Source organism: Halichoerus grypus, chromosome 13 (genome assembly GCF_964656455.1).
Source record: "Halichoerus grypus chromosome 13, mHalGry1.hap1.1, whole genome shotgun sequence".
In the NCBI taxonomy this organism is placed as follows: Eukaryota; Metazoa; Chordata; class Mammalia; order Carnivora; family Phocidae; genus Halichoerus; species Halichoerus grypus.
Window position 1 is genome coordinate 5,539,100 of NC_135724.1, and position 19,721 is coordinate 5,558,820.

A 19,721-nucleotide genomic window follows, 5' to 3' on the forward strand; every position below is an offset into this window, starting at 1 on the left:
AAATATGGATTTAGTGATTCAATTAAATTTGTCTGACAATAGATTGTTTCTAGAATATACAAAGAATTCTTACAAAAACAATGATAGGCATGCCATTAACAAATGGCCAGACACTTAATAGAAGAAGACATACAACCGTCCAAGAAATATATGCGAAGGTGTTCAACATAAGGAATAATCAGAGAAATGAAAATCAAAGCCACAATCAGGTACCTCTACAAACCAATAAGAATGGAGAAAGTTAAAAAGGCGAACATACCTAAGGGGCAGTGAGGATGTGGAGCGACTAATTGGAGCCCTCTTATATTGCTAGTCAAATGAAAACCTATAGTAATACCATTTCACACATGGGTCAGCCATAAGAAGGCACTTCTTCAGACCTCCAATGACGAGAGCAAAGTTGCCCAAACGCCTCCTGCGGTGCTTTCATTTCTACCACCATGTTTGCGTTACAGCTGCTCCCAGCCGGTGACCGAGCCTGGCATATCCCCTGCTAACACACTGGCTGAGCGCTCACCAATGGCTTTGTGAAACGTTCGGGCTGCACCAAATCTTGTCACCCTTCTCCTTCGCGTTGGTGCAAACTTCTGTTGCATTCAGACATTTCTCACAGCTCTCTCCCTATTGCTTTTCTGCCGCTTTTCCTTCACACAGGTATTTTGCCAAGTACTAACACTGTCTATTAAACACCATTTAGGCATCTCTTTCTTGGAGAATCACCCTAAAACATCCTATGGCCCTGCAATCCCACTTTTAGGTATTTACCCAAGAGAAAAAAGAAAACAAAATATATGTTCACACAAAAGCTTCCATATGAATGTCTATCAACATTATTCATAAGATAAAAACAGAAAAAAATTAAATGACCATCAACTGGTGAATTTATAAGCAAATAATTATAATTCCATAACACGGAATACTTTTTCAAAAAAATTCTTTATTGTTATGTTAATCACCATACATTACATCATTAGTTTTTGATGTAGTGTTCCATGATTCATTGTTTGTGTATAACACCCAGTGCTCCATGCAGAGCGTGCCCTCTTTAATACCCATCACCGGGCTAACCCATCCTCCCACCCCCCTCCCCTCTAGAACCTCAGTTGTTTCTCAGAGTCCATCATCTCTCATGGTTCGTCACCCCCTCCGATTTCCCCCCCTTCATTCTTCCCCTCCTGCTATCTTCTTTTTTTTTTAAGATTTTATTTATTTATTTATTTATTTGACAGAGACAGACACAGTGAGAGAGGGAACACAAGCAGTGGGAGTGAGAGAGGGAGAAGCAGGCTTCCTGCTTCCCCGATGTGGGGCTCGATCCCAGGACCATGGGATCATGGCCTGAGCTGAAGGCAGACGCTTAATGACTGAGCCACCCAGGCGCCCCCTCTTCTTTTTTTTTTCTTAACATATATTGCATTATTTGTTTCAGAGGTACAGATCTGCCTAACATGGAATATTAATTAGCAATGAAATGGAACATATTAATATATGAAACCACAAGTGAATAAAGTAGTCAAACACGAAAGACTCCATATTCCATGACTCCATGTTTATGAAATTCTGAAAAAGGAAAAACTATTTTGATAGAAAGAGATCAGTGATTGTGCAGGTCCAGAGTTCAGAGGAGGGGATTAACCAATGCAGAGGGAAATGAAGAGACTTTTTAGGGTATTGGCACTGTTATTTTGTGATGACTTCATAACTATATAGAATTATTTATATTTATCAAAGTACATTAAAATATGGGAATTTTATTATATATAAATTATAACTCAGTAAAAGTAACACAAAGAAAACCAACATATAAGTTTATACATAATAAATATATAACATTTATATTTAATTGTATATATATCTATTTTTAAAGATTTTATTTATCCACTTGACAGAGAGAGATTGTGTACAAGCAGGGGGAATGGCAGGCAGAGGGAGAAGAAGACTCCCTGCTGAGCAAGGAGCCTGATGCGGGGCTCAAACCCAGGACCCCGGGATCATGACCTAAGCTGAAGGCAGACGCCCAACCAACCGAGCCACCCAGGTGCCCCTAATTACATATATATATTTTTAAAGATTTTATTTATTTATTTATTTATTTATTTATTTTATTTTATTTTTTTTTAAAGATTTTATTTATTTATTTGAGAGAGAGAATGCGATAGAGCATGAGAAGGGGGAGGGTCAGAGGGAGAAGCAGACTCCCTGCTGAGCAGGGAGCCCGATGCGGGACTCGATCCCAGGACTCCAGGATCATGACCTGAGCTGAAGGCAGTGGCTTAACCAACTGAGCCACCCAGGCACCCCGATTTTATTTTTTTTTTAACAGTGAGAGAAACAGCGAGAGAGGGAACACAAGCAGGGAGAGTGGGAGAGGGAGAAGCAGGCTTCCCGCGGAGCAGGGAGCCTGATGCGGGACTGGATCCCAGGACCCTAGGATCATGACCTGAGCCAAAGGCAGACACTTAACGACTGAGCCATATTGTATATAATCTTCTGCTCTCTGTCATAATTGTTATTCTAAATAAAACAAATACTCCATGACTTTTCATTGGAAAGCTAATGATTTTCACAAAGGTGCTAAAATAAATCAATGGTGTTGAATTCATGTGGACAGATCAAAGTGTGAGTATTAAACATAATTTATCCCAGTTATATAAGAGTGCATTAAACTTCCATTATAGGTACACTTCCATCTTAAGAACTTCTCTGACTTATAAAAATAGCTTTATTATTATTGTCCTTGATATCAGATATATTAAAGTGTTTTATTTTCTATTTCACATATTGTTTTTATTGAATAAAGAGAGCTTAAGAAATTTCAGAAAATGGAATCATTGATTATGGCCCAAAATGAATCCAGAGTAGGTGTAAGAGAGCAATGCTTGAAGTCTGCTCAGATTCAGAAGAACAGGAAGCATAAATGTTATGGAGATATTGAAATAATTGATCACATGAACAATTTGACCAAACTACATGTCTTAGTTCCAACTCCTAAACAAGATACCACAGACTCAGTAGCTTAAACAATGAACATTTATTTTTCGCAGTTCTGGAGTCTCAGAAGTCCAAGGTCAAGGTGCTGACTCCTCCTGTGTGTGGTGAGAATAGATTCCTGGTTTTCAGATGGCCATCTTCTTGCTTTGTCCTTACGTGGCGGAGACAGAGGGCTAGTTCTCTTTCTAAAAGGACATAATCCCATCATGGGGGCTCCACCTTCACAGCATAACTGACTCTCAAAGACCCCACCTCCTGATACCATGACATTAGGCTTTCACCGTAGGAATTTGGGAAGGGACGCAAACATTCTGACTATACCGCCATAATAACACTGTCCGTGGTGACATGTGCCAAGAGTCAAACTAGTTCATGTGCCAACGCTAAGGGGCTTGGAAACTCTGAATTCTTTTGCTTATTATGGATTCTCATCCACTGTCAGCACATCCGGTAGATATCAAGACTCAAATCATGGCTGTCAGCGCACAGGTTTCATCCACAGCTCACATTCCCTTTATATTTTTCCATTTATATGATAACAACCGTGAGTGAATGATTTTGTATTTTCATCATCGGACTTAAGGTTACTTGATACATGAAGCTTACAGGCCAATCTCACTTTTTGAGCATTACTCTGAAATTTTAAAGTGTAAGTTGAAACATTCCCTAATCCTTTAAAAAAAAAAAATACAAGCTGTAATTAATTCCTTTAAATAGGGTTTGGTGCTTCCCAGAAAATAACAGAAAATTTAACAACAGGAGAAATGTGACCCAGAACATATAATTTCTTTCTTTAAAGTATTTGCAAATAGTCTGTTATATTTTAAGTAGGCAGTTAAAAAGGATCAAGATATTTTTGGTAGCTGAGAATTTTAGGTTGATTTCTTTTTTTTCTTTCTTTCTTTTTTTTTTTTTTTTGGCATGCCCCAGTATAGGATCAACATAAAAAGACCTGTTGAAAAATAATTCAATTATTTCAAAATTACTAAAGTATACTATTATAACCAAGTATAACTAAGTACTAAATAGTATCAAGATTTTTTGTTTGTTTGTTTTGCTCATTGGTATTACTTCAAGATATGTTTCTTTAAAAAGACTGTCAAACTTTAGTAAAATAAAGAATCACTGCCATTTTATAACTAAGGTGTTGAGAATTGCCTTCAAATCTGGTATTTTCTCCCTCGTATTGGAGATTTTTTTCCCTAAATACCTGAGAAAATTTATAGGCCATATTGATTCTTATGCATTAAGTTAAAGCTATTAGTGATGATTTTTACTTGTATAACTGTGCTATCCTCCTCATTTTGCCTATTCCTAAGCATGTAGTTTCAGACAAACTACCTGAGATACAGTAGCTTGAATAAAGAAAGACAGAAATAGATAAAATAATAGTTTGGTGTTGTCTGTGTCTATCTATATTCATCGTACAATGACATGGTTCCATGGAACCACCTGGGCCCACAATAAATATTTTGTAAATGAGTGAGTGAATGGATACCGACGTTAGCAATTTAATTTAGATCTGAATGATCAACACTCAGCGTTTCCAAAGATTCCGTGTTTCCCAGCCTCTGTTCACACCTGCACCTGAGTTGACTTACAGACTGAATTCAATATTATCAAAACTTAACATCTTCCACCCTGTGTATTTCACATATGTAGATAGATAACTTTGTACGAATAGAGAAGTCACAAAGTGAGCAGTGCTAAGAAACTATTGTTTATATCTAAGAGGACAAATCTAAACAAAACTGTTTTCCAGGAATATCCAATCTATAAAAAGCCCTAGGGATTACTATTGCCAGAAAGAACTGAAAAACAGATGATTTCTGTAAGCTGGAAGGTCAAGAACACCTTACATGGATTCTTACGGGACCAAGTCAACAGGAAGGATAGATGAAAAGCCCCTGTTTGTTTCAGTTATGCTGAAATTATTTTTAAAATCCGTGTCACTTAATATTAATATCATTTATTTACCATTAGCATTAATAGTAGTATTCACATTCATGGAATGTTCTTAGATACTTATATTTGGATTATCTCCTATTTAGAACATATATGATGAAAAAAAATAAGTGTATGCATTTGACGAACTGACTGAAAGAGAACACATTGAAATTGAAAGAGAACACATCTAAATACCAAGCTGGGGTTTCTGTGTTGAGTGGTGACATTAGAACCACACCCACCACATGCAGCTGAGACAAATATGTATGTTGTTCTCCTAGAGTCTTCATAAAACTTCAACGTAATATAAAGAAATTTTTACAGAATCAACTAACACGTGAGAAAAAACTTTAAAAACTTCAATTTACAAATAAGTATAACATCTGACAGTTAATGACCAGAAGCTGTGTGTGTTATAATAACACTTAGGGTGACAGAATGTTTTCTAGAGTTAACTTTTTAATGTGTCTTTTTATCCCCATCGAAAAAGCAAGGAAGTGACAGAAACCTTGCTCTGATTTTAGTCAGTGGCTTCAAATAGAAAAGGTTGGGACATGACTTGAGTGATTTTTCTGTCAAATAATCAGCTTCAGTTTTAATGTTCAGCATGAATACTTTCCGACGTCACATCTCGCTCTCCCTGTTCTTAATGAATCATGCCACACGGTGTTTTGATAGAACATAATAAATTATAGGGTATGGCTTCTGGCCAACAAAAAAATTGCCTTTTCTTATTTTAAGACACCGTCATTAGTACATCCTTCTGGATGTTATTTATCCACCGCCCACTCCTGAGCCCCTAATCACAGAGTTTTTACTTTTCCCCTGTCTTGGAATGAGACAAAAAAATAAAAAAGTCAATTCAAGGTTTACAAAGAATGCTCTGCTGTCATGAGGCATTTACCACTTTGTAACACAAACAGAAGTGTTCGCATTTCATTTTCAGTTATTATTTGCTACATTCCATTGTATCCTTGGTTGCCCGAAGCATCAGAAAGATGGTATTCCGACTAAGAGTTTAAGCCCAAGTGTGAGGAAGTCACTTCCCACCCCTGCCAGATCTCTGGTAGGTAAAGGTAGTAATGATTTTGTGTTCTTCTTTCTTGGAGAGATGTGGGAGAGTTTCTTCTTCCCCCCACGCCCCACGTGTCTCTGGGCTAGTCCTCGCGGGATCTCAGTCGAGTTCCTCTGGACCCCGGGGCCCAAAGGTCTGATGCCAACCAGAGTGTGGCACACAAAGCTAAGTCCAAGGATCCTCCCATTATCCATCCCCTTATGTATAAAAACCCTCTCTACACTTGGTTCTCATCCACACAAGGGTGTGGCTGGTTTTACCCTGAGCTACATACACTTAACAGTTTTCCCCATTGACTTAATCTCATCTCTCTTCCCCGGTCCTTTCTCTCTTTTGTGGTTGTCTCCTGTCTGCTTGGGTATTTGATTTGTCCTTTCCTATTTGTCCAGGCAGAAACTCTTGCCTGTTGCAGTGAGGCTTATCTTGCCCTGTGGCCTTAGTCTGACCCTGGTTACCTCTATAGATATTGTGGAAAAACTGAAATGGCTTTACATGAATACTATGCTGTATTTCTATAGCTCCTTTAGGTTTTTTTCCAAATCCCTTTTGCTTGCATCAGACCATTGTACTCTCCATGCCACCCTCTGAGGTAACTCCTTAGACCTCTGGAGAGTTGATTTGTAAGTGAAATAAACAACAAACAAGACGACAATGGCCTTATTTTAAATATCCTTATGACCTAAGAAGTGCTCTTTTGTTCAACAGAAATGCGTGTCCTTTCAGGAGAGAGGATTTCACAGAAGTGCTCTGCTGGTCATCTGGACACAGACAAACTTGACTTTTCCTTGCTGCCCTTTCTGTTGAATCATAGGACAACATACCCTTGCACGAAATGATCTATTGCCTTATTACAAGAATGGTGGTCTGAAAGCTGGGCTGATTTTTGTGAATTTATAAATTGATGAGACACTAAGAAGATTAGATTACAGTTCCAGAAAAGGTGACCTTGGGGCACAGGGTGGCAAGAATTGTCATGAAGGCCAGAGAAAACATTCTCAAATGAAAGACAGCAGTGTTAAAACCGTTAAAAAGGAAAAGCAAAAGGAGCACAAGATAGAGTCACAGAAAACTGCATTGCCTATGCATTGCTTTTGTGTTTATTTTAAACACAGAAGGTTGTGTCTTCTAATTTTTCCCTATCTTGGGCACTCCCTCACTTGCAACTTCTGTAAGAGGAAGAAGGTATGGGTAAAAGGTAAAATGCAAATTGTTCCTTGATATGAAATCATGACTTGCTGCTTCAGTGTTTTTGTTTTTGTTTTTTGAAAGCAACCCTGCAATGTATCTGCAGCTATAAACCTAATGTGATAGACCAATATTGTGGATAATTGAGTGTGTGGACTACAAGAAGGGAAAACTCATGTAAATATGAATTGACACATGAACCAATGTAAGCTATTCAGAAAGTCAGAACAAAATGATCCTTATTTTTTGAGGGGAAAAAAAGCATTTGGCAAAAATTAGATGACAGGCTGAATTTCTAGATTTAAATTGTAAAAATGTAGTTCTTTTCTATGACGATCTAAGGCAAGTTAGTTCATATTTCTTAAAAACCTAAATCATATTTCAAGAATGTTAGGTATTTCTCTCTTCCTCATCTGAATATGGGACTCAGGCTTTATCTTGGCACTTGGGTTTCCCTGTGATAAGAATGAAGGTCATTGTCATTCCCAATACCCAAAGGCAGGATAGACCTACTGTCTCTTTCATTGGCCCTGGGTGGTGGGAGATGCTTCAGGTTCACTGACTCTCCAGAATCTTTAGCTGTGGAGAGATTAAGAGGCCCAAGGGAGGAAACCCCTGTAATTTCCACTCATGCTTTCTTCTCTCCACCAGTTACTTGGGCAGATTTTAACAGTTCAAAGTGTTTTCAGAATAATCATCTATGTTGCCCTTCACCTTTTCAAGGGATGATAATGAACTCAGAGATTTATGGAAATGATGTAGTATTAGAATATAGGTAAGGTTTGGAGGGGTGAGGTCCAGAGCCAACTGCCAAGAAAGAATTCTTGAGACGCCTTTGGTGCAAAATGGTGGTTTTATTAAAGCACATGGACAGGACCCATGGGCAGAAAGAGCTGCTGCCCTGGGGTTGTGAGGGGTGGTTGATTATATACTTGGGAGTTGGGGCTGGTAAGGAAAAGAGAGGTTTCAAAAGGATTTTCATGTGTTAAAGAAGACTCACAAGATACCAGAGCCCTTGCCGTTGTCAAGTTAAGGTTGTTTTTCCCTCTAGTAAGGCATTAACATTAAGACACTTGGGAGTTTCCTGGAGGAATGTCACACATGTCCCACCCAGGAGTGGTGGTGGGGAGGGGGGGTTTGCAGGGTGTCGGCTTGTGCTTTGTCCTCAGCTAGTCTTCTGCTCCCTCATCAGAAACATCTAAGATTATTAATATTATTTGCCATTTGATCATGTTTAAATATATGTGCTGTGGACTAAATATGTTGTCCCTCCAAAATTTATCTATTGAAGCCTAAATCCCCAATGTGGTAGTATTTGGAGATGGGGCCTTTAAGAGGCGATTAAAACCTGAGGATAGAGCCCACATGTATAAGAATAGTGCCTTTATAAGAAGAGACACAAGAGAGATGATCCCTCTCTGACCCCGACTAGGTGAGGGTATAGGAGAAGATGGTTGTCCGCATGCCAGGGAGAGAGCCCTCACCAGACAGTGGATCTGCCAGCACCTTGACCCTGGACTTCCAGCTTCCAGAACTGTGAGAAGCAAATGTTTGTTTTCCAAACCATCTAGGCTATGGAAATTTATTATAGAAGCCCAAACAAAGACAATATGGAAAAATATTCATTGAGCATCTGCCATATATCCAATATTTAGACATGATGGTAACAAAATAAACCCTAAGATCCATGAAGAATCTTACAAATTAGAGAGAAGATAATAGATATTAATTAAACAAACAATTATTCTGCAAACAAAATAATCTCAAAATCAGGTAAGCGCTAGAAGAAACATTACCGGGTGTCCTGGGAACGCGTAAATTGGTCAAGTGTTGGGGAAGGAGTGACTGGAGGTGGAGTGTGAGTCAGTCAGGGATGGAGAAGTGGAGAACAAAGAGAAGACTCAAGTGAGGTTCATACAAGGTCTACAAAAGGTCAAGGAGCCACCTGTGAAAGTGGGAAAGGGGCTCAATGATTCTGGCAGATAGAACAGCATATGCAAAAAAATGCAAATGGGAAAGAACAAGGCACTTCGGAGAAACTTAAAAAAACAAAAAAAGACCTATATTTTGGTGAGGACAAAGACCTGGGAGCAGGTGGTCTGAGCTTAGGCCAGACAAGGGGTAACAGCAGGGCATGCAGGGCTTCACAGCCATGCTAGACGTTTCTAATGTGTTGCTTAAATACTTCTGGGATGCTGCCCATTTGATACATTAGGGAGAGAATATTTAGGATGAAACATTGTTCAAGTTTTTCTTCTACTGTTTTAACTACCTCCGAAGTCTGTTCTTTAGTCGTAAAATAAAAAGAAAATTATTTTTATGCCTTTTTTAAGTAGCATATTTGGTTTTTCTACTACAAAGAAGTTTGCATACAAATTTAAAGGCTAGAAGGTGTGTCTGGAGGACAGAATAGGATTCCTACTGCATCTGTAACACAAACACACCATTTTGGCTCTTTAACAAATGAAATTTTTTTTTGAAAGTCTACCAAATGGGAGTTTCCTGGAGGAAACTGTTTTAATGCAAGGCTGTTTTAATAAATTGCCTGATTGATATGTGTTTAGCTGGACTGGGTTTATACATAACCTTGCTACTTAATAGTCGCACATTTATAAATGGCATTGCCTTTGTTTGTGGCCTGGCTACTGAATAATTAAGACCAAATATTAGTATCTGAACAACATCTCGATCCAGTTTTACTCACACAGTTTTGCTGTAAGACTAATGATTTTTTTTTTTTTTTTTTTTAAAGATTTTATTTATTTATTTGAGAGAGAGAATGAGAGACAGAGAGCATGAGAGGGGTTAGGGCCAGAGGGAGAAGCAGACCCCCTGCCGAGCAGGGAGCCCGATGCAGGACTCGATCCAGGGACTCCAGGATCATGACCTGAGCCGAAGGCAGTCGCTTAACCAACTGAGCCACCCAGGCGCCCCAAGACTAATGATTTTGACATTTCACGTAAACAAGAGCTGTGTGACTCTTACACAATGAGAAATTACCAGAGCAGGGAGGTGAGTCTCAGTAGGGGTGAGTCCCAGTTGGTGGTGCCTTCCCGCTGGGGGTGTCCTGGGTGAACACCCCTCCCACACACACTGGGCGATCTGTGTGCAGCTACTGAGGAGTTAGTCAAGGAAAGGAAGTCCCAAAGACCGTGGCATGATGATGGGCTGGCACGTAGGTCTTGGTTCTTGGTTCTGATAACTCCCACTTTATCTTGGTTTGGGTCAGCTTTATGGTTTAGGTCCAACTTTTATTTTTTTTCTTTCTTTCTTTTGGGGAGACCAAAATGGAGTTTGTCTTACTCTCCATCTGCTGTTGTGGTAGTAATTCTCTCCTCTACTCAACCCGTAGCATTGTTGCATCCCATCATTTTCTGCTCGTGGATCCACAGCCTCTGTGTCTGCCTCCTGCGTGGCCGTGTGGGCTCTGCCTTGAGCCCGAGCCATATGTGTGTGTCTCTTGGATTCTTGCTGGCAAGGGCCCGTGACACCTCTTGAGTCCCACCGTTGCTGCAGGCTGCTAGGGGTGATGTGAAGGACAGTCCTTCTCCCAACTGTCAGCAAAGAAAAATGCCAAGTCTTCAGGGACCTTAGATGACCACCTTCCTCGGCTAGTTTTACCACTTGTCCTCAGCTCCTCCTGGCGCACGACACTTAGGACACAAGACCCCTTCTCAGAGGAGCAAACTCCTTGGCTTCCTTGATAACTATTCACACTTGTTCTCAGCAGCAGGGAGCATTGATCACGTAGCCCTGTTTGTTAGGAAAGGGCCTAGGGGTCTAAAGTAGTTGGTTGGCTCTCAGAGCTGTAGTTTAGGTCAGGTCCTTGACTTTTGAAAGCTCAAAATGAGCACTAACTTCTGTTTGTCCTTTCATTCCTGGCACAGGCTCCATTTCCTGAGTCAGGGGATTTCAAAGTCTAAGTGGGAAGGGAAAAGTGTGATGAGCAAAGCAAATAGATGGCAGAAACAACAGACTATCCATCCATTAATTCTTCCCATTACCTTTGTGCTCCACTAGCAAGCAAGGAGCGGAAAGTGAAGTCACTTATGTCTAGACTGGCACAAGGGGAAAAGCTAGGCTTGCTGCGATTGCAAAGCTCATGGGAAATTGCAAACACGATGAAGAAGCAAGGATTTACAATAACACAAGTTAAGCTGTTTTTGAGCACGTTTTAAAATTTTTTTCCTGAAACATTTCATTAAAAATAACCGGAACAATTCGCTTGGTTACAAAGGTGAAAAGAACGCATCAGACATTTAGAATGACAGGTGTTTAGCATAAATATACATAGATCTGTGTTTTCACAGGCTTATTTCAAATGCTTAAACTATATATACATTAATACACGGAAGGTTTTTGGTGAACTTGGGCATCTAAATTCTAAGGGTGACAATGAAATAGTTAAATGTCTAATTTTAAGGTTCATTAATTTTGCTATATGTATTTAATTAACATATTATATAAATGGTGTATTAATTTAAATATATAACATATGTCCACTCTTAACATAAAATAATTTTATGCAAGCTATTCACAGGCATCTATAGCATCACTATGAGTAATTGAACACATTATTCTCAGAGTACATTTTATTCCATCCCATCTAAATTGCTTGATTTACAACACTTTTTCAATTTGTGTATGATGTTGTCGCTGGGTATTTTGACATCTAGACAAAACACCCACCAGGATAGTAGAAGTTACACAGTATTGCTACTTATTGTTCTATCTGGAAAATTAATCTTTACTATTTTACCATTGAAATATCATACCAGAAATAAAAAACAAATAAATCTAGATGGAGTTTTTTGTCGTGTTTTAACTCATTCTATCAGCAGTCCTATCTGAATATCTGAAATGAGCATGTATTGATGCCATTTCAAACTGTATCTTCTCCAAATAGTACTTTCGTCTTCTTCAAAATAAAAGATATGAATGCAAATTGGAGAAAAATCTAAAACATTTTGAGAACTTTTTGTTCTTCAGGATATTTAAAGAAATGGTAATCATTATAATAGTCTTCCAGGGCTGTCGGAACAAAGTACTATGGACTGGGAGCGTTAACGACAGAAAGTATTTTCTCACACTTCTGGAGGCTGCAAGTCTCACCTCAAGGTGTTGTCAGGATTGGTTTCTTCTGAGGCTTCTCTCCGGATGCGAGAGAATTTATTTTCCATTGACTATTAATCTCTTATTCGTGGGTTATTCATAGATTCCAGCAAGATTCTGTTAATTCATGTGTATTTTAAAGCATTTTTCCTTTCTCCTTTCTCCTGCTCTTCATGGTCTTCTCGTGCTGTGTCTCCTAAGCTCCTCTTCTTGTATGGACACCAGTCCCATCAGAGCCCACCCGAATCCCCCATTTTAATTATTACTTGTTTAGAGATGCTGCTACAAGTATAGTTAATGCTCTGAAGTACTCAGGCTTAGGACTTCAACATATGACTTGGGGAGGGGGACACGATTCAGCGGAAAGCTATAGTAATTACTATAAAATGGTTAAATTCCAATAGCACATGAAAGGAATAGCTTAAACTCTATTCTATAGAAGAATATAAGAAGAATAGAAGAATATAAACTCATGGATAATATTAAAATAGACACAGTGTCAATTTAAGGTTGGAATGACGGTCTTAGCGTGTGTTGCTATAAAACCAATCCCTCTCTCGTTATTTTAAAGTGATCTAGATATATTTAAATTTAGAAAATTTGAAGTTTTAAATTCTAGAGCTTCTAATATGGAGCATTTCAGTATCAAGAAAAAAAGAAGGAAAAGAGAATAGTTTACCCGAATTATAAGTAAATGCTTGCAATTGTTTTAAACGTATATCAACCTTATTGCCAGAAATGTTTAAATTACTACTTTGATTACTAAAGTTATGTAAATATTTTAGTAAGTCATATTTAGATAAATGCCTTTATTAAAGACCATTGTAGAGTCTATTATATACTTCACAGGGAAAACATGAGCAAACTTACTATAGTAAAGCAACAAATTATGTTAGAGGTCAATACAGGAATATATAAGAAAATATACAATGCATTTATTTATCTAGGAAAAATGCTTTAAAATACACATGAATTAACAGAATCTTGCTGGAATCTATGAATAACCCATGAATAAGAGATTGATAGTCAGTGGAAAATAAATTATAAGCAAGTTTTATTTGAATATATTAATGGAAATTGAGTGAAATGTAAAAATTGTAGCTTCATATCATTTTTCTACAAATTTGCTGTGATGCATTAATATTTCTTCAAAAATATAATCTAGGGAGCAGAAACAAAATCAGGATGGCAAATATCATTATCTTGAATATGATGTTCATAATTCCTATTTATTTTTCTTCTAATATTTTATTATAAACATTTTCAAACATGCATAAACATTAAAATGATTTTACAGTGAATGCCCATATACCAACCATCTATATTTTACAACTCTTTTTCTAAAATTTGCTTTACCATATAGGTATCCAACTATACATCCCTCTATCCATTTATTGACTTATATTTTCTGATGCATTTCAAAGTAAGTTGCAGACTTTAGTTCACCCCCTAAATACTTTTTAGCAAGCATACAATCTAGGGTTCAATATGTACTTACACTTTTTTTTCCTTTTGAGGGGAAAAACAATAAAATGCACAAAGTTTAAATTTACCTTTTGATGAGTTGTGATGATACATATACCCGTGTAACTCAAACCCTTATTCAGATAAACAACATCTCCATGGGGGCACCTGGCTGGCTCAGTAGGTAGAGTGTGTGACTCTTGATCTCAGGGTTGTAATTTCAAGCCCCACATTGGGTGTAGATATTAGATAACAATAAAATCTTCAATAAAGAAAAAAAGAAAAAATATGTTAAAAAAAAGAGAGAGAAAACATCTCTATCACCCCAGAAAGATACTTTTAGTCAATGTCCACACTCATCCACCTAGATACAGCCTCTTTTTCTACCATAAATTAGTGACACTTATTCTAGAACTTTACATAAACAAAAATATGTGGTATACATACCATAGATTTATGAGGCTTCTATTACTTACCAAAATGTTTTTGACATTTATTCATGTTGTGGTTTATTTCTTCTTACTGTATAGTGCAATTCCATAGTATGAATGTATCACATTGTGTTTACTCATCCTGCCATTGATGGACTCTTTTTTTTTTTAAGATTTTATTTATTTATGAGAGAGAGAGAGCACAAACAGAAGGAGAGGGAGCCTGCGGAGCAGGGAGCCCGACAACACAACGCCCAGCTCCATCCCAGGACCCTGAGATCATGACCTGAGCCACAGGCAGACATTCAACCACTTGAGCCCCCCAGGCGCCCCCCCCAGTGGGCTCTTGAGTGCTCTACTTTGGGGATACTATGAATAAATATGCCATACATTTTCTCCTACAAGTTTTTTGTGGATAACTGTTTTCATTTTTTTCTTTTTTACATACCCATCAGTGAATTTGCTGGGTGTTTTTCTGCATTTAAAAATACAGTTTGAATATATTAAAATATTTAGGGTTTTGCATTTTTAAACTTTAAATAAGTGATAACACACTATAAGTATCATTTTGAGAACTGATTCATTTACTTAATGGCATGGCCTGAAGGCCAAATTTGCCCTGGTCCTGTTTTGGGGGACACGGTCACGGTCATTCATTCCCTTACTCTCTGTGGTTGCCTCCTCACCAGTGTACCAAAGCAGAGTCAGGTAGTTGTGGCAGAGACTTGAAAGCTCACAAAGTCTAAAATATTTACTATTTTTTCCCTTTATAGGACAAAGTTGTTGTTGGCATTGTATTCTGCTGTATGATTATAACAAATAGTACTTCTGTGTATATCTCTATTAGCAGAACCTCCTTAGATAATCTGGATATTTATTTTTATTCAATTATATGATGTTCTAAATATCTTCTCCCTTCTCAAAACTGGCTATTCATTTTATCTATGATGGCTGGTCAGGGTCCCGGAAAAAGAAGGCCTGGCAGATCCTAGATGAGGGAGTCTGAGTAAGGACATGTTGGTGGACATGTGGGAGTGAGCATCATTGTGAGGACTTCTATATCACCTGCCCTATCCAAATGCCTGCTAGAGAGCACCCGTCTTTGGAGAGTCACTGGACAGCTAAGCAGACACAGTGACTCAGCCATATGACATCATCCAGCCTTCCCCATCAACTTCCCCCAGTGCTGGGAGATGGAACGGATCGGCCACGATGGCAGAGATGGAGGTTTACAACAGGCAAGCTCACTCCTGCAGCTTCTGGATGTCCACGGCCAACAACAGGCAGTATTCCTCAAGGATCCCAACCAGCTTCCTCAAAGAAAGATGGTTATTTGGTCCCCTTCCTTCCATCCTAGAAAAACTGATGGTTCATCATCAGAGGAATAAATATCTACCCTGAGTACAGTTTTGCCTTTCCTGCCCACAGAGCCTTAGCCAGTACCACTAACTGAAGGCTGACAGCGTCTGATCCGCAGGCATGAAAAGCCACACGATGTGACCTGCTCAGGGCACACCCTTTGGAGAGAAGGATGTGAGCAAGCGGGCTCATGATCATGGGAGTCACTGACCACATTATGTGCTGTACCCTCTGGATGCAGCTCACTGGGAAAGCATTGGAATGGCAGTTGAAGGCACACCTCCCACGCCAGCTTGGATGTGGCACCAAGATCTAGGTTGTGGCGTATACACTAAATCCAAGATCGCTGAATGGGACAGCACTGGAAGAAATTCTGGCCCCTGATCTCAGTGTCACACAGAGTATATTGACCACAGTGTTCCTTCTTCCTGAGTCATGCTGCCACCAGCCGGCAACTGAGTAGGAGGAAGGGTCCAGAGCTGGGCGAATCTTCTCCAGTGTAAGACTTCTAATGGGCAACCTGTATTCCAGGGCCCCCTGTCAACCAGTTTTTCAGATCTCTCCCCCAGTCCAAAGTTCTTCCCCATTTTCCTTTCTTCCTTCCCATTTTCCCTTCACAGGTATCTGACCTACATTCCACCCTGAATATCTATGCACCTACACCTGCTACCTCTTCCATTGTCTGGTATTTACCAGAGCTAACCCAGCTCTTTTTCAGTCAGCATTTTCCTGATTACTTATGTTGTTAAATTTTAGATATATCTTTTGAACAACATATAATTTGATTTTTAAAAAATCCAATATGAAAAATCCAATATGAAAAATCTTTACTTGTATATGTTCAATAAGAGTTTAATCAGTTTATATTTACTGGTTTCCTGATATAATTTATTTTCTGTATATATATATTTTTTGTGACTTTCATTTACAAAGATTGTTCTCTTTTCTTCTTAGTCCTGTTTCCTGTTTTCTATTTGATTACTCAAGCTTTTGTATTCACTTTTCCTTCTATTGATATGAAAATTTGATTTGCATTATGTATAATATATTTTTATTTATTTGTATTTATTAACTTTTGATGGAATTTTTATTTCAGACTAAGTTTTTTCATGCATAGATATTATGTTTCTTTTATTTTGAGCCTACTGATTCTATTTTGATGGGTCATATACATTTCTTACATGATTGATTTTTTTTTTTCAATCATTTAGATGATACTTTTTGGATATCATCGCATAAAACTTTCTATCATTGGAAGTTCTTTGGGTTTGATTCTACCTTTTAATGTGCCTGCTGATCAGAGTTATTGGAGCATTGCCTCCTTATGTGAATTATAATTTAGATTGTGGCTTCATTTTCTGCACAGTTTATGCGTGAAGCACTCAGCAGCCTGGATTGAAAGCCTCTACCACCAAGTTGGTTTCATCAAGTTACTTCAGAGATATTATCGATATGAGCTTGATTTTTGCGTTAAATTTTTAGCTTAGGGTTTCCTTAATCACACTGGTAATGAATTTTAAAAATAGCAACTAAAATAAAATCCAGATTTAATGGGCTAGAAAATTTGTTCTATTTAATAGTTTAAGTAGTCCATGTCTCAAATATAAACACACTCATGTCTGTGGCTAAGCATTCAAAAAATAAGACTTCGTTTCCTTGTCTAACCCCAGTGTCTACTCACAGGCTTTCTTCGCTCATGTGTTAAACATCACTGCACTAGTTTTCTGATACTTGCTTTCATGGAAAACAAATGCTTTTGAATGTTTTCTTTCAACTCCTGACCTCATGTGAACCCAAGATCTCTTCTCATGTCATAGTGGATGATAACAATTAGCACTCTAGAGAACTAAGAATGAACCCGATGGGCAGACACGCACGCACACACGCATGCACACATGCATGGACACACGCACACACGTACAGACATGCACACGCATTACATGCACACACGTACACATAAACACACATGCACGCACACACACACATGCCCCAATTCCACAACCCCATACTTCCAATCTGTCAGCTTTCCTCTTTCTCTATGAGTTTTCTCTTTAGTCTGACTCCAAAAAATGCTTTTTTTCCCTTTGTTTTGAGCTTGTGCATCTAATGCAAAGCATGTTTGCTATGTATTGTATGGCAATTCTATATTTTTAATGCAGGATGATTTTTTTGTTATTTCCTTTGCCTTACTGATTTATTTCAAGACTTGGTATGAGTTTTGTTGTTGTTGTTGCATCACACTCTGAGAAAAACAAAACTGAATAGTTTTTATTTTCTTTACATCATTCTACTCTCCAAATGATTTGAGGTAATTTAGAGCAAAGCTCATGTGCACGGACATGAACATATTAAAAATTAAATGAAAACAGAAATTTCAATCAAGGAAAGAAAGAGAAGCTAAATATGCTTCAAGGAAAGGTTAATTTAGTTGCCCCGGTAAACATGAAACGTGACTCTAAGATTCTCCAGAGAGAGATCAGAATGAGAGGCTACGTAAGGGACCCAAACCTCATCAGAAACGAAACAGCACACTTGTTTCTCCAGAAACACAGCCCTTTTCCTGGCCACGCTTGGTCGCACAGATGTCATCAGGTGATGCAATGGGCACTGTGCCAGACTGCCATTTACAGATAATGAATTAGCAGAGAAATCCAGCAAAAAAGTGTCTAGAATTTTGACCCAGACAGATACGGTTCCAAATCCAGACAATGATCCTCATTTATTTTTAAAACTTAAGTAAGTTTCTTGAACATTCAGACTCCCAGTTTCTTCATCAGTAAACTGGGGATATTATCACCTCCACTTTGTGAATACTTGATAATTAGGGTTAATGGAGAACACAGATGATGTTTCAGGTTCCATAAAATTCTCCATTACCTTGGAACAGCGACCCTCTGTGAGCTGTGGGCAGAGAGGCCTACTGACCACAATGATGCAGACAGTTGGGGGACATGAAAGTGAGGCTCAGATGTGTCCCTAATTTTCCCTGAAGCCCAGTAGCACTCTTCAGTATGAAGACTCAAGCTAGGCCTAAAATTGGAGTTTGGAATTCACAGCTTTATTGGAAGAACATGATGCAAATGTACCACACCAGGTAGAGATACACATTTGGTAAAATCATGAACCCCTGCAGAGTAAAGAAGATTTTATTTTCCACATAACTGTGGGACTGATAATGACAATGGTTGTATAACTTCTCAGAAATGATAAAAAGTAAGTAAAAATGAGGTATGGAAATCTGATTTATAGCCACTCCCTCTCTATAGAATTACATTTGTATTCACTGACATGACCTTTATGTGCTCTAAAATTTTATTGATATAGTCATATTATTCAGAGGAAGACATAAAAAAGTTATTTCATTGGTAATTCTTATGTCCATACAAGGATTAGGGAAATAGATTGCTCATTAGTATGTGACAATGAAACAGGTAACTCAAATAATTTTTTTAAAACTGCATTATGTCTAGGATACACCACCCTAGGTGAGGTACTGTACTTCAGATTCCCTTGTTTTACTAGTTTTGATAATATGAATACAAAACCTCAAATTTTACTAGCAATTAGACTTCTTGGAATTTAAAGAAATAGAAGCTGCAAAAATACATGCATATGGACACAAGTTATTTATAATATAAAATAACTGCAAACAAATCAAATGCCCGACACTAAAGGATTATTTGAAAATACTGTCTTTCCTAAATTAATATATTAAAAAATTCAGCTCTCATTCAAATCCTAGTGATTAACATTTCTATCACTGTGATTATTGCTTTACTTTTTGTTTTCTTACCAGAAAAAAACATAAAGTTCATTTGGAAAAAAAGTATGCAAGACTGATCAATAAGATCTTGAAAAAGACAAGGATAATGCAGGAAGGCTTGCCAAATATATTATAATATATATTATATGTAGCTAAATATATGTAGCCAAAAATATTATAATATTCTTCTAATTAAACAAGGGCATCTTCATTTTTTTCTCAAAGTTTTTTTTTTAAGATTTTATTTATTTGTTATTTTTTTAAAGATTTTTTTTTTGATTTATTTATTTGACAGAGAGTTAGAGAGCACAAGTAGGTGGAGAGGCAGGCAGAGGGAGAGGGAGAAGCAGGCTCCCCGTTGAGCAGGGAGCCTGACCAGGGGCTCAATCCCAGG